The 12,752-nt window shown below is 42.5% G+C and overlaps 1 pseudogene; it reads left to right on the top strand.

The window, feature by feature from the left end:
• The window catches only part of LOC138923684 (actin, cytoplasmic 1-like), a 49,159-nt pseudogene extending 41,620 nt beyond the window's left edge, over nt 1–7,539 (top strand).
• The last annotated feature ends 5,213 nt before the right edge of the window (nt 7,540–12,752 follow it).

The following is a 12,752-nucleotide window of genomic DNA, read 5'->3' as shown; positions in this document are numbered from 1 at the left end:
TCTCCCCGAGATGACTCAGCATTGAAAGAGGAAAATGGTGACTGTACAATGGAGAAACCAGACAACACCTCGCTTGATTAGGTGACGGAATTAACGTCACCCGTCAGGGCCAGAGGGGCATTGTCTTCCACCAGATGTGATGCTCTGACAAGGACAAATTGCTGATGTTGTGGACAGCTGGGAACACACGCGTGATCTGAGTCTAATCATCAGGAAGTACCAGACAAACCCAAAGTGGTGAACATTCTATGAAACAGCTGTCTTGTGTTCTTTGAAAATATCAATGTCATCAAAAATAAAGAAAAGCTGAGGAAATCTTCCAGATTTGGATACTACAGAGATAGGACACTGATTGCAATACAGGATCCTCAACTGATCCTGCACAGAGGGGAAAAAATGCTATAAAAGACATTATTAGAACAGTTGCCAAACTGGATTATGGACTGTAGACTGGATAACAGTACTGTTTCAATTTTAAAGTTCCTGAATTTGACAGCTGTACTATAGCAGTGTAAGAGAATATCCTTTTTCTTACAAAATACACAAAGTACTAAGAGATCAGAGGGAATAATATTGCAAGCTATTCTCAAACTGTTCATAAAAATATATATGTGGCATAGTGGTTAAGTTCACGGGCTCTGCTTCAGTGGCCTGGGGTTCGCAAGTTTGGATCCCGGGCATAGACCTACACACCACTCATCAAGCCATGCTGTGGCAGCATCCCACATACAAAACATAGAGGAAGATTGGCACAGGTGTTAGCTCAGGGACAATCTTCCTCACCAAGAAAAAAAAAAAAGGAGAGAGAATATGAAAAAGCGTGGCAAAGCACTAAAAATTATTAAATCTAGATAAAGGGTACATGGGAGCCCTCTATTATTCTTTCAACCTTTCTATAAGTTTGAAATTATTTCAAAAGAAGGCTTTTTAAAAAAAAAAATCAAAGAAATGTACCACTCTGGTGGGGGATATTGATAATGGGAGAGGCTGTGCATGTATAAAGGCAGGGGCTATATGGGAAATCTCTGTACCTTCCCCTCAATTTTGCTGTAAACTTGGTACTGCTCTAAAAAAATTAAGTCAATTAAACAAAAATCAAATGAACAAACACAGAAGACAAGAGAAGTAGAGGGATTTGGGGTGATGGAAAGTCCAAGCCTTGATTTTAAGGTAGCATGCTCAATAGTCTAAGACACAGATAATAATGTCTTCGTTTTATCAAGAGGAAGTTAGGACTCAGAGGCCTCAAGGTCTGAGGCTACCTGGAGAAGATAAGGGCAGGTGAGGAGAGAGTGGCTCCGCTCGCTGCTATGATTCAGTCCCCTGATGGATGAGCTCACTGCGGGAAAAGCAGCTCCCCGACCTCCTCCCACGTCTGAAATGATGCCCTGCTCAGATCATAAATCATCTCATTAAGGCTCCAGCACGCACAGTTCAAGAATATTGGCCACATGCGTTGCCCTTTTATTCTCTTGACACGACCGATGAAAAAGACTCTATTGCAAGATGTCTACTCTTACCAGTTTTCCACAACAATAAGGGAAATAATACCCTTTCATCAATGTCTAGTTTCAGCTTCAATAAGTACGATTCCTGGTTTTCTCCAGCTCCTTGCACACAATTTTATGAGTGGGGTAGTACCCCCTAACCCAGTTTTCCTATCCAGATAATGGGAGGGTAACACCAAGTCTACATTACTGACCTGAGTAGAAATAACATCTAATGCTGAGCTTTGTGCAACATTTTAAAATATTTTTGCAATACGTATCCTCTAATCAGACACTCCTGTCCTCTCTTAGTTTTCCCTTTCCTAGTAATTTCTGGTGTTAACTTTAGTTTCTGAGTCTGCGAGATTTCTTTTTACCACACAATGGCGCTTAGCCCAAGAAAGGGGCGGTCCCAGGAGAAGCTGTGAAGTGAACAAAGATTACCTCTAGTGCCCAACCTCCCCCCCCACGCCTCTCTCTTCCTCCTCCTCCACCCCGCAGCCTTCACCGTAGCCTAGACTCCTGGAGCAGATAGGAAACATGGCAGCAAATTCTTCCCCTCCCTGTGGCATTGTAGACCCTCCCGTCAAGAAAGAGATTCTACTCAAACTCAACCCTTTGAGTTGAGTTTGGCCAAGTGACCTGTCAAGTGGAACATTAGCAAACATGATGTACAGCAGAGGTTTGAAAGTTGTTGTACTTGGTGCCTTGCTGCACCTGGACACCTGAACCCAACATTTTATAGGCCTTTGTAACCTGCTACAGGCTAAGGGGCCACTGGAGGAGAACCAAGGTACCCTAGCTAACAGCCAGTCAACTACCACTCGTGTGAGGGAGACCATCTGGAAGCAGGCAACCCCCGAGCTGACCCACCAACTTATCTAGAAGCAGCAGGTGACCACAGACTCACGAATAGGCCCAGCTAAGACCACCAGGAAAACCAGCAAGCTGATCCCATACCTTAACCATGAGCCAAATAATGACTGTTGTTTCAAGCCACTAAGTCTTGCAGTAGTTGTTCATGCAGTAATAGACAACTGATATAGACTCAAATATCTCCAAGTAGGTACTGCTCTTACCCTGCCTCCTGGTTACTCATCTTTACCCCATTGTCATCCACTACCAACCCAACAGCTAACTTTTTCTCCACCATGAAAACTCATTTGTTTCATGTGTTTTAGGACCTCAAATTCCTTGACTAAGCTGATAAACTAACATGATTTAATTCATTTATGAATATGAAATAATTAGTTCTAATTAATGTAATTAGAGTGTAATAAATGACAACACACACACACACAGAGTCCCCAAAAAAGACCCAAAAATAACTTTTCTCACTTCTTCCATTATTCTCTTGTGCAGCATTCTGACTGATACCAAAAAGGAAAGGATTTCTCCTTCTGAAGCAGCAACTTGAAAATTCATGGGCTTATCTCTTTCTTCTCCTTCCAAGGAATAAAGGTTAAACACCATTCTATCCACTAGAGATAAGTCTGTTCAAATATACCCAAGTTAAGAAATCATTGTTCTAACTTCTTATCTCCTCTCCCTCTAATCAAATTTGAATGGCTTCCAAATGAGTTGATTAATCCTTCTCTGCTAGAATCAACATATCTTGCCTGCTTCCCAACTCACTCTCTGAACAGTAAGCCCTTCAAACAGCCCTTTCTCTGTTTCTGTATCAGTAGGCAACCCCTCCACCTCCTATGTCAAGGTTTAACAAAACCCTCCAAAACGCAAGCCATGTATGGTGTACACACTCCCGATATACTAGCAAGTCACAAAAGATTCATTTAACCCACCAAACTTACCTCCTGACTGTTCTACCATTGTTCTTTGCTAACCACAGTTATACAATAAACAGCATTCCTGCCTCTTCTTGAAATGTATCCCCTCATTCGGGAAACATTAACTGAGTACTGTGTCACTGAGAACCTCCTTTCTCCTGGTCTCAGGATGCCGTGAGTAAGAACTTCTGCAACAGTAGTACCCACGGCCTCCCTCCCCACCTCCTCCCCTATTCCTCCCACAGGAAAGAAAGGAAGGATATTGTTGTGGACCTTGGGAGAAAGAACTGAGCAAACTTGGCAGAGGTTCTTCAGAGCCTCAGTGTTCCATATCTGCCAGTGTCGGGAGGGCACATCCTAGTTGATTCTCTACTATGTGATTAGCACAGATGACCAGGTTCTATTCCTGCAACTAGAAGCCTACTATTTTGAAGAGTAAGTTCAATGAATGACAGACAATTAGGATGCCCATTGTGGTGGCATATCTACACAACACATTCTAATTCAACTTTTAATATTAAAAAAAAAAATCCTCCTGCTTTGATCTCCAGAGCCACCCACACAAAGGCAGTGGCCCTGGGGACAAACAGGGACTGGATCGGCCCAGCTTCTGCACACCAAGCCAGCTCCCGGCCCCTTTCTTCTACCTTGTCCACCCAGAGGCAGTCCCTCTTTACAATCATCTTCCAGAAGTGGGTGTTTTCTTCTAATTCATAGGCCCAAAGGACGAAAAAGAAGGTGCCTTTTTCTAATCTGAACAGAGGCACCTTATGGCTGGCAGCAGCCTGTGATTCCCAGCTGTCTGACTCCTCTGTCTAGCTCTTAATTGGTTCCCAACTTAAGACGGGAAGCAAGAAGCTAAAATTCCAACACTACTATGTACCGGATATCGTGCTAGGCATTGGGGGGAAAAATGAGTGAGATAGCGTCTCTGACCTCAAAAAGCTCCTAGCTAAATTCCCTAGGTCCTCAAAACCACTGTTTGGTTGGTTGGTTGGTTGGTTGGTTTTGTAGAGAGAGAAAGACGCAGAGCACTCCCTGGGGAGGAATGTCTGCCTTCTTGGCTCCCCCTCAGGGTCTCGAGGGCTCTCCCAGTCATGGCTTGAGCTATGTGGACCAGGGGCTGGAACCAGGTATGGTGATCACAACGATGACTGTGACTGACAAAAACAGGCATGTGCAAAGGATACAAGGTCCTCAAATGTAGGTCCACCACAAAGTTTGCTTTACACACTGACAGCTACACAGGGCAGGAAAGACAGTGGCACAACCAAAGTGAGGGGCACACATCCCTACCCGACAGAGGCACCCACCTGGTTGATGATAGCTAAGCACCTGCTCAGGGTATGATGTATCGTGTCCCTCGGGAAGCTCCCTTTTTGCCATTGTGGGGGGTTTTGGTATTTCCTCCTGACCCCAACCCCAGTTCTGGAGACTCTGACCATGAACCTACCTGCCCACTAGGGTTACACACCCCAGACATTGCTGTTTACGGCAAGGCTGGGTGAACTAAAGGCCAGTGTCCCAGGACACTGTCCCAGCAGCTCTGGCTCAGGGCTGCCTAGTCTACTCCTGCCATCAGTAGGGGCATCTCATCACCAAAAGGAAGAGAAGAGCTGGGACACGAGTGGGCGTGCTAAGGCCCAAAATGGCAGGAAGACTATTTTGAAGGTTATCAAATCTGAAGCAGCCAGAAGCAAATTTCAAAGTGGACTCAAATCCTAGAATCCAGGACGAGGTAAAGAGGAGCTCAAAGTACCATCTGGGAACAAATGGACAGGGAGAGGGAAATACAAGAAAGAAGAGGATCCTGAGCAACTACCTAGAAGATGTGGAGACTATAGAGAGAGCTTTTTGTGCAAATACATTGATCCAGTAAAAGGGGTTAAGATCAACTGGGCAAAGAATAACTCACTCTGACCCCCTCATAGATAACATTCCCTTTTACATTGCAGTTTTCAGGTGCCTTCATCTTAGAAGTAACAGATATTGTTAAGTATATTTCGTGAACCAAAAAGCAAATCAGATGATCTCACAGTGCACCCAAATTGCTTAAAGACCAAGCCGCCTTGGGAAAGTTGACCCCCCAGAGTAATGTTGGACTCACAGAGAGCACAGACCTTTATGGGCACCTGCAATGCTCCTGGCATTTTGTTAAGCACTTTACATTAATTACCTCACTTAGTCCTCCCCCAAGGAAGTAAGAAAAAATTATACTCACTACCCAATAAGAAAACTGAGGCCTACTGAAAGTGAGTGACTCGCCAAGGTCATGCGGGCGTCTATGGTGGAGCAAGAATCTGCACTTGTGAAGTCAGGCTCCGGAGCCTACTCATTGAACCACCACCAGCCCACCGCAGAGCTGACGAGGTGCAGGAGCAAAGGGGAGAGAGAAGAGAAGGGGAAAAAGCAAAGAGTTGGCCACAGCTCCTGATGCAAAACGTGGCCTTGTACTGAACCGCCTACTAGTGTTACAGGATCGCACCCTTGTCACTGCTTCTCAAGATCCACATCAGGGTAATTTGCATCCCCACTCCAACTATTCTAGCAACTTCGAACGGTATCACTTCTCTTACCCTCAGAAATAAACTCACATACCACGACTTTGTGAACCAATTTCATGTCTGAAAGTCTAAATCTACTTCTATTATTAAGAAAACACAGAGGCGCCTGGCATTGACAAACCACTGTCTGCAAAAACTGACATAAAATAACCTACTCATTGGAACTACATTATTTTGGTTTCTTTTTCTTGTTAAGAATTCTTGCTGGGAAGAAGCGGCTAGAGACCCAAATTAGAAGCTAGAGAGGACATTCGCACCTAGTCACAGGCCCCAGCCACACTCTGTGTGTCAGGCAAAAAAATAGACCACGTCTCACCTGCTGTTGAGAAAAAATAAAAATACCTGTAGGTGCTTGAAATATACAGAATAAAATTATAATGAATCAGCATCAACAACAACCTACAAGGAACTTTTTAAAGTCTAAGCCTTAAAGTGACGCACCTTCCTACTGAGAAATAAGAACAGATTATTACCTGATACCCTCCGTGCATCCACATGCTTCAATTTCGGGTCACTCTTGCCAGCTAATAAGGTGTAAGGGGAAAGAATCTCTATATCAGAGCCTGCTCACTCTCCCCCTTTATCCGACCCTGCCCAGAAGGAGGTCCACGGTGGGAAAACCCCATTCCCTCATGACTTTCTTTTCAGTACTGAATGTCTGCCTAGGAATGGATGCTATGCTTTATGAAGATACAGTTTTATGGGCCACCCTGCTTGGCTGGAGATTTTGAAGTTGTTAAAAAGGGAGTGTTTACATGTGTTTAGAGTCCCTCCCATCTCTCTTCCTCTCCTACCCTAGAGAAGCTAAGCTGTGGTCTTGGCCTGTCCTTCCTGAGAACCGGGCTGTCTCCCAACATGCATGCTTTCCACTGGCCGGCTCCTGCTCCCTGTTTCTCTCTTCAGGTTCTCTGGCTTCTTTCACCATGTGGCTTGGACATGCAGCCTACACCAGCTCTCCATGTGGTTTTGCGACAAACACTCTCCAGTTCCTTCCCGTGTATCTTGTGCTCTCTTCAGCCTCTTGTTGGCAGATATATGGAGTAATAGGAATAAGACTCAGATCAGTGCTGTGGAGTGAAAGTAAGCAAAGCAGGCATTTAACCCCTTTTAGTCTCAAGCTGCTCAGGTAACACAAAGGAGTTCCCGGTGGGGTCCTATCTAGCTCACTGGATTCTTCACTGGGGGACACACACACATCAGTGGAAACATGGTATATTTTCTTACTATTTTCTTCATGCATTTTTTTCAGGATCTGGTAAAGATTGCTCATGAGAGGCTGAATCCAGTTATTGCTGGATCACAGACCTAACATAACCAAAATGCCATCTTAATCACAACCCAGAAGCCCAACACCCTATTTCAAGAAGAAATTCTAAGAGCCAGTAAACAATTTTCATATTCTCTCTTTCCCTCAATCATGGTGACTGGCAATCTTTCAGAGATGTATTCCATCAGCACAGACTCCAGAGATAGGAGACTTGAGCAGAACTTCACCCAGTCCATAGTGGGCACATAGTGTAAAGTGAGAACTAAATCTTGCTGTCATAAGCCACTCAGATTTTGCAGTTGTTCATTACCCAGCATAATCTAATGCAGCAATTGATGGTGGTGGTGGTCATGGCGGCGGTGGTGGTGGTGTTTCAGGAGGATCCAAACCTAAGTGGTGACAGTACATCATATCTGGTGTGCCAAACTCTATGATTTGGCAACATAGCCAGTATGGTCTCCTTGAGACTGGCCTAAGGGATAACCCAAACTATCCTAGATGCCTTTGGGCCTCCCATTGGATGCCAACACTTTGGGAGCTGCGGTGGAAATTGCTCTTAGTGAAGAATCTGCTCCAGTCTCTTCTGAGAATATAGGATCCGTGGCAAATGGTTTCACCACTGCTCCCACAATCTAGGGCTGGTGCCCCATCTACTGACACATACAATAATCCTGATGCCTAACTTTTATCTACACCCATCTAACATATAAGCGGAAGGTATGTTACATGATTTTAGGAGCACAGGGAAAACATCTCCGCTCTGATATTCCTCTCCTTTCCAGATGTTACAGTGCCTTTAACATTCCTGTTTTCATTGTTCAAAGAACCAAATGTTAGCAATTAAACGGTATTTTTGGTTATCTAAGTTTAAACTCCCACCACTGGAAACTTCTCTTAGAAGTTTTCACATCCTTGACGATAGTCATCCTGCCTGTTTACATTTCCAAGGACAACTTCACAAGGTGACCTCTCTCATTTTGCACAGCAAAAATTGTTAGCAAATTCTTTTTTATAAAAGAAACTTGCCTTCACGCTCTTTTCTTTTCTTTTAACTTTTAAAGTTTTGACCATTCTACCTGTCTTGAAATTCTATGTTTTCTAAGTTTCCTGGGAAGAGATTAACCCCGGCAAGAAATGAGGATTTAGGGAAATAGATATTAATGAGCTTGTTAGAAAGATATTCTCTCTCTGGGTCCTTGGAGTTAGTCTGTGCTGGGTTCTGAGTCACGTAGCAGCCCAGAACAGCTCCAGGGGTGGGGAATACGCTGACCCAAGACAAATGGAATTAGTCCAAGAAAGACTGAGACAGGGAGCCAGCCTGGGCTGGTGCTGAAGTTGTAACTTATTTTCTGTGTACTGCTCCTCTTTCTTTATCTTTCTACCTTCAGTAAAGACTCATTACAAATTACAGTCTTGGATCCTTAAAACCCACTAGTCTGCAAACTCAGTGAAGGCAAGGACTGTGGTCTTTCTTTGCTTTCCTTTCTATCAGTACTGCCTGTCTCCGAGTCTGGCATGTATTAAGCACTCAGTAATTTGTTGAATGGATGAAATTGGTTATGTGGGAGATTAGGAAGCGATCTGGGCTTATCTTGGGGTTTCCAAGGGGAAATAATTTAACTTAAAATCTGCAAAGGGTCATGGCTTATTTCAGACTGACATCAGGATGCACGGAGGTCCAATCTTGTGTGTTTGTGGGTAGGGAGAAGGAACATTACATCAGAAGAGGGAAGTGATGGAAGCCTGACAGGATGGCAGCATCCTGAGTCTGTGTGGGCAGTGTGTTCAGAGCAAGAATTCAGAAAGACATTAGATAGGAAAGCGATACTCATCTTCCTTGGAACCAGAAGGGAAGAGGCTTTCCACACGTGCCCAGATTAGGGTCAGGTGGGTGGAAAAGGGAAGACAGTTAGGGCTGGGGCATCTATAAGAGAAGTCTTAAGTCCAAAAGCTAAGTGGAATGTGAACATCAGAGTCGGTCAATGTCTTATTCTTTGTCATACTCCAACTTGCCACTGTGCTAACTTAAAAAACCTGAGACATTTCAGGCATCGATAATGGTGTGTGAAATGTTTGTTCACTTATTCTTTAATTGATCTTGATTCTATCTCAGGAATCGGGTCATTAGAGCTTATCCCATGGTCTCCTCTCGAGGAAGCCATGACCTTTAGTCTAAGATCCTCTTTGATTTAGAATAGAATTAAGGTCCAGCTTCTTAGTGGTCCAACAAATCAAAGCTCACTTTAGACTGAGCCAGGCTTCTCAGGGCTGCTGTCTGGCTGCTTTAAAAACTTTAGTATGAGCCTGCAGTACAAAATGAAGTCCAAAGTGAGCTTGGCTTGGGTCGAGGAGGGTAAAGAGAATTGTTTTAGTAGTCCATAAAATAATGGTGTTTAATAATAGTCTGTATTCATTTACATCGCTGTTACTAAAGACATTGTAGTGTGGGGGATCAGAATTGGCCACCCCAAAATGTCTCTCTTTGGCTTGATTATTTTTAAGAAAAAAAGACTCTGAAAGAAACTTTGACCTTCCCCCTAACTACCTGAAAGAATGTAAGATAAAACACCTGTCCCCAGGACAGGCCATCACCATAGATAAATCTGGGTATCAGTAGACTGGGAGGATCCTTGCTAAGCCCACTCTTATCAAAGTTCTGTCTACCAAAACTTTGCTTTTCCATCTCCATGTAAATTGCCTCTTTTCCCTTTGAAGTCCCAAACCACTATCCCCAACAGCCCCCTTTGTCTTTAGCTGAAGATGGTATTTAAGAAGGCAGCTCGGCCATTTTGGCGAGTTACCCAGTTTTCCTGGGTTTCTCTGATGTATACATGTTATACAGCTTTGTTTGATTTTCTCCTGTTATCCTGTCTCATGTGAATTTAATTTGTAGCCCAGCCAGAAGGACCTAGAGAAGGTAGATGAATTTTCTTCCTCCCTTACAGTTGCCAATTTATTGATATTTTTAATGTTTTACTATGGAGAATTTCAATTATACTCAAAAGTAGATACAATGGTATAATAAATTCCCAGCTATCTATCCGGTGCCAGCTACCATAACCCCATGGCCAATTTTGCCCTATCCACACCTCCATCCATCCCCTTCCCCCAACTATTTTGAAGCAAATCCCAGCTATCATATGATTTCAATTGTAAATATTTCAGTGTGAATTTCTGAAAGATAATAACTTGTCTTTAAACACAACTAAAATACCATTATCACACCTAAAAATAATTCCTTAACAATATCAAACATATAGTGTCGACTATTTAATCATCTCATAAATCTTACAAACAGGTTTTTTTCCACCATGCTTATTTTTTTTTAAGATTTTATTTTTTCCTTTTTCTCCCCAAAGCCCCCCGTACATAGTTGTATATTCTTCGTTGTGGGTCCTTCTAGTTGTGGCATGTGGGACGCTGCCTCAGCGTGGTCTGATGAGCAGTGCCACGTCCACGCCCAGGATTCGAACCAACAAAACACTGGGCCCCCTGCAGCAGAGCACGCGAACTTAACCACTCGGCCACAGGGCCAGCCCCTCCACCACACTTATTTTAATCAAGATCCAAATAAGGCCCAGATGTGGGAAATGATTATAGTCTTTTAAGTCCCTTTTAATTTTCAGGTTTCATTTTCATCTCTCTTTTTCTCCCTCTTGTGATTTATTTGTTGAAGAACTGTGCTTTTAAATCCTGTGGAATTTCGCACAGTCTGAGTTTGACTACTTACATCTCCTCAGTGTATTCAAACATGTTCTTCTCTCCTCTGGATTCCCAGTAAATTGCTCGTTATATTTAGAGGTTTGATGAGATCCAAGTTTAATTTTTTTCTACAGTATATTAATTTCTACCAACTCACCTCCCCAGAGTAACGTAATCTCAGTTTTGGTCAAAAACTTATTAATAAATTCTTTTTTCTAAAATTTATACCAGAAGATATTGCATAAAGCATCAAAAACTTGAAATTTATAACTGGACGTAGGGCTCTGCAGTTTGTGGAAAAGAACACACACACACACACACACACACACACACAGCCACTGCCAACAAAAATAAACACAAGAAAAGTTCAAGCAACAACAACAACAACGAGGAAGAAAAAATGCAAATTAACCTGAGTCTCTAGGAAACGCCAAAACCTGAGATTAAGTACAAGCTTTCCAGCCCTTTAAATTAAGGCTTAGATATTCAAAACCCTATTTTTGATACAAAGAAAAGAGCTTTTTGCTCCGGGTTTTGATTCAGTTTGCCACAGCTACCACTAGAGGGAGGCCAAGCTACATCTGAAAAACACATGCTTAAAAAAATAGGCCTTAAACCTGAAAGATCGAAATTTGCTTTTTTTTTAACATATCAAAGTTCAATAACAAAATTGATTTATTTTGTGTTTTACAAAGAAACGTTATCTAAGGTAATTTTATATCTGAAATCTGTCTGTAATGTGGAGAAAAAAACAACCCTTGTGTGTTCTGTCCAATATTCCTGACACAAAATGTCCCTCTGAAGGCTTCCCGCACCCCTGTCCCTCCCAAGATGACAAAAGTACAAGAACCTAGGTAGAAGTTATTTCATGGTGGATGAATTAAGGTTTTTGAAGAGATTCTAAGCACCTTTTTGAGAATGCAATATTCTAACTCTCTTCCAAATTATAGTTTTAAAACATTAAACTCTAAAATAAGCATAAAGAAACCCAACAAATTTCTATTTTTCCAACGACGATTAATTTGACTGGGGGAGTTTGGGGAGCTATATCAAGTTCTTTCCTCCTCCAAAATAAATTAATATTCCTTTGCTAGAGGGCTACACATGTTTCGTCAGTCTTGTGGATAATCCAGCTCTGCTTCCTGTCCTGCAAATAATTAGCCAAAATGTCAGAATGAAATAATCTCTCCTTTTGCTACAATATGCACTCTGCTTATAATGCTTATACTTTACTTAAGCATTTTTTTTCATTCATAAGATATTTATTAAAATAATACACTTAGGTGAAAAAAATCAATACAATGTATACATCATTACTGAAAACTGTATACCATCATACAAGAAAGAATTTTATTTTGGGAAATTGATTCCCGATTTATGACAAGTGTTACTTTCAGAAATAAAACCACAAAACAACACAATATAATTCAATCTTAAAGGCTGGCACACTTTAAGATTTATCATTTATTTTCACATGCTATTTCATTTATCCCCAAAACTTTATAACTGGAGAATATTGTTCCCACTTTAAAAGAGGCCAGGGAGTGAAATACTTTGTGCAAAGTTCCACGGTTGTAACCTTCACAAATAGAACCCAAATCCAGAGCTTCTGAGTTCTAAAACTCAGGTACTTTGTGACTCCACTGACAATACCATGGCCAAGAATTTCAGTTCCCCCGTGAACAGGCCTGTTTCTCATTGTCAATGCCTGTAAGACCGAAAACATCAAAGTGATGCTCATGCTTTCCATCTCAGTGGACTTGGCAAGGGACTATGGAGGCCTGCATTGAGTGGCCAGTCTTACTACCCAATGGAAGACCCATCCTTAGGCTCCTTGGCTCTTCCAAGACAGAGGACTCAGAGCACAGATTGCACTACAGCTGTTCAGGCCATGAGGAGCGGGCCCAGTGGAGCACATCCCTGAGAGGCATACAGATGGTGTAGG

Source organism: Equus caballus, chromosome 3 (assembly GCF_041296265.1).
Source record: "Equus caballus isolate H_3958 breed thoroughbred chromosome 3, TB-T2T, whole genome shotgun sequence".
Lineage (NCBI taxonomy): Eukaryota > Metazoa > Chordata > Mammalia > Perissodactyla > Equidae > Equus > Equus caballus.
The sequence above is the reverse complement of the archived record's forward strand: the minus strand, read 5'-3'. Positions and strand labels throughout refer to the sequence as shown.